The 3,832-nt window shown below is 33.2% G+C and overlaps 1 non-coding gene across 1 annotated transcript; it reads left to right on the top strand.

The window, feature by feature from the left end:
- Positions 1-2,635: 2,635 nt before the first annotated feature.
- On the top strand, positions 2,636-2,707 carry TRNAP-UGG (transfer RNA proline (anticodon UGG)). Its single transcript has one exon. It is a non-coding gene; the product is annotated as a tRNA-Pro (tRNA).
- Positions 2,708-3,832: the final 1,125 nt, after the last annotated feature.

Below are 3,832 nucleotides of genomic sequence, written 5' to 3' on the forward strand. Positions count from 1 at the left end.
ATTGTATTTTTATTTATATATTTTTACTATAGAAACATGGTTAATTAAAACTCAATTAGTCAAAAGTTACAAACTTTTCGTAGCAAGAGCGCGAAGGTACTTTTGTCACACGTTTATTACAACATAGTCCCCGGAGGGCACGCACTTGTGAGTTTAAGTAGGACTCCTGTCCTTTTTGAATTTATTTGCAGTGTTTTATATATACAATGTATTACATAATAACATAGAAACCAAAGCTTGCAAAGTACTACGTCTATTAGAATAAACAAACATTATTCATGCTCGGAATAATTTGATAGCTGAAAACATTGAGGGGAGCTGTCAACAGCCATTTAATTCTGCTAACATTTATCACATAAACAATATGAGGGGAGCTAAATTGAATAAAATATATAAGTACATACAAATTCAATTAAGACGAGCATCATGGCGGAGCGGTCAATACCGGTCTGACGGGCAGAGGGTTCCAGGTTCGATTCCGGGGCAGACAGATATGTAAGTAATGAATGTAGATTTCTAATTTGTGGCTGGATCCACGCAGTATCTTATAAAGCGTCTTTTATGAGATTTATTGATATTATAATTGGGTGTTTTAAAGACATTATGGACATAACTTGGTTGTTGTCAAAGTTTAACGGATTTTAAGTGAATCTAATAACCATATATTAGTGAATATTACTCGCTCCTAACAAGAACATGTAACCTTTTGACAATTGTGACTGTCAATTATTTTCGTGTTTGAAAAATATTAAAAAATGTAGTTTTTAGATTGTTTACGAATGAAACGATATTTCTTCGCACTTTTGCTTCGATTTCGTGTCTTAACTGCGCATGTCGGGATTATTCCGCGTAAATTACACCATGACAGCCATTAAACGGCTGACAGAATTGTCAGCTGTTTAAGTCATTTAATGGCTTCCTTCAATTACAAGGCAGTGAACATCTATACTTATCTATGCTAATAACTGATAGACAGTCGGAAAGCTACATGCAATTTAGTATCTAGCAGTCACCCATCCATTTCTTAACCACACCCAATGTTACTTTACTTTGTAAATTGGTCAAAATTCAGACAAGCCGTAGGTAATAAATTCGCTGTACAAATACACTTATATAGTCCTTCATTTATTATTTTGACCATCAAACTGTTTCACATTTCAAAAGCTTGCCTACTTAGCTAAAATGTAAGTATTTCAACAGTTTTGCAAAATAGAAGGTAATCACAGACTCAGTTCAAATAACATTCGGGTGTAGGTAAACGAAAAAGTTATTAAGATAAGGTCGGAAGCGGAACATTTGGCATTCAACAGAAACATTTGTAAATGAGATCTCATAAACACTTGGTTCGTAATAACTTTACGCTTACATTATCTTCCTGTTAACCTATTATTGTTCCACTGCTGGGCATAGGCCTAAAAGGGTTGACGAAGGGTTCACACAAATTTTGAGAACTTATTTAAAGATCTTCGCTATATAGGTTCCCTCACCTTATTTTCATTCGCCTTTTAAGCGAGTAGTTATTAATATGTAATAGTTATATTCAACTTCGAAAAATTGAATGTCTAAATTTCATACCTTTATTGTTGATTAAAGATGTACATGGGCGGCACTGGCCACTTACCATCAGTTGCACTGTATTCTAGTTTGCTACTTCTATATCATATAAAGTGTAAGTAAAATAAGCCAGTTATATGTGGAATAAAAGGGAACTCAAGTTATTAAGATAAGCTGTAGCCTACCGAACCAAAGCAACGTAACCGTAGCGACGTTTCCACGCGGTCGTAAACATTTGGCACAGTCAAACATATCATAAGGGGAGAACAATGAACGCAGATAGAGGGGAAGGTAAACTGTTTCTTTAATTTTTGTGTGATTTCGCCGTGACAAAATATAATTTTAAATAAAACTATGCTGTTTAAATACATAAAAAATGAATTATATCGATCACCTCAATATTTATTATTCCATTATATTACTTAGCACTTCGTATAATTAAAGTGTTTTTATTTAAGTGCTTATATAAGTTATATTTTTTGCACTAATGTACGACTTTTAAATTATTTATATATAAAACATCAATTTAATCTACTAATCTTAATATACAGATATTTTGTAATCAAAGGTGGTAGAGTTCTTTGTGGTTCGTCTATTAAGATACCTTTGCCATTCCTACTTTTTATTGCTGCACAATTTTTGATCTAGTTTGTAAAGAATGATATGTGTAATGGCTTTGGTATGATTAGCACCATGACTGATTATCACTCAACTATCTATCAACTATCAACCATGATTATCACATACGGCTCGTAGTTAAAAATACAGAACTCTACCACCCCTAAAATCTTGCCATAACCTAGAAGGTTACATACCGGTACCTTAATTCGCAAATCAGCCAACTCCACTTTTTGTCAAAAGGTTTTATTTTTATTTTGATAGTAAATGGCATTGAACGAAATCAAAATAAATAAAAAGAACATTTTGCCATTTTGCCATACATAAAAAATTTACTACATTTGAAGGTATAAAATATACCCTCCTACGTAATACTATTTAAAGTAATATAAACAACATATTATTTTTTTAATATCACCCTTACGGTTTGTAGTGAAGCCTTCGTTCGCCATACCTTGTACATGGCTCGTTGGTCTAGGGGTATGATTTTCGCTTTGGGTGCGAGAGGTCTCGGGTTCGAATCCCGGACGAGCCCAAATACTTTTTTAATGTTTTTTCTTACAATTTTTTCTTTAAATCTTCTTGTAGAACCGAAATTCTTTGTAACTCTTTATAACGTTTACAATTTTCCATCAAGCTTCGTTTATTTTTTAAATATCGTATATAACTTGGTTCCAGCTTATATTTTAAGTACATAGATTAAAAAATCAGTACAAATTGACAAATTCTAAATATATTATACCTGACATAGTAATTACTAAATATAAAGATAAAAATCGTTACAATTTTTAGAGAAGACACGACCAATTCAGTGCTATATTACTACAGATCATGTTATAAAGGTCTTGTTTATGTTTTCTTTCTTGTAAATCTGATAATAAGTACATTTAGTATAAAATGTGTACTTAAATAATCGTATTTTCCAGTACGTTCTTAGTAACTACAAAATTTCGTGGTAGGTACCCTAAAAGTAGCCCTAAGGGCACTGCAGTCAGTGCTTATTTCAATACTTATTTTTGCCCTAAAGGAATACTTGTTTTGTAAATATTAAAGTAGGGTAGAACCCTTGTGTTTCACATTAGTGGTATCAGTATCAATAACTTTGTAGCGTTGAGTACTTAGTATGAATTTTTAGTATAAAAAATAACTGTTTTGGTATTTGTTTACGTATTTGCCCATACATGTCCAATTAGCGCCCCAGGCAGATTGTATCAGTGATTGGAATAGTATGGGAAATACGTAAACAAAACAAAAACAGTATTTTTTGTGAAAACTTAAAAACTCATACTGGGTACTGGTTTGGACGTTATTTTAAGTGCGGGGTCGTAATTATCTGCGACGTTCCATCTTAGTTCTTAGGGATAGTAACATATCCGTGTTTGATCGCAGGTAGGATTCTAATCTTATCAGGGGTTGATTAGAGATGTGCAGGGGCAGCAGGTGGACTACCCCGGGATGATTTACTTGACACTCATGTAACCGTTTCAAGTATACGTTGCGTCACGCGAATTGCAGAATTTTACACAAATTAAACAATTTTGCGAATAAATTTTGTTACAAGAGGTGGTGGCTATTGCTTAAGAAACGTATCTTAAGTAATTCGCACAAATTAGACAAATCCAACGACACCTCATATGTAAAACGCCAAGCGGTTTGTGCT

The sequence above is a fragment of the Epargyreus clarus genome, unplaced genomic scaffold (genome assembly GCF_041222505.1).
Source record: "Epargyreus clarus isolate Ecla_fem2 unplaced genomic scaffold, WU_Ecla_fem_2.2 ptg000008l, whole genome shotgun sequence".
Taxonomy (NCBI): domain Eukaryota; kingdom Metazoa; phylum Arthropoda; class Insecta; order Lepidoptera; family Hesperiidae; genus Epargyreus; species Epargyreus clarus.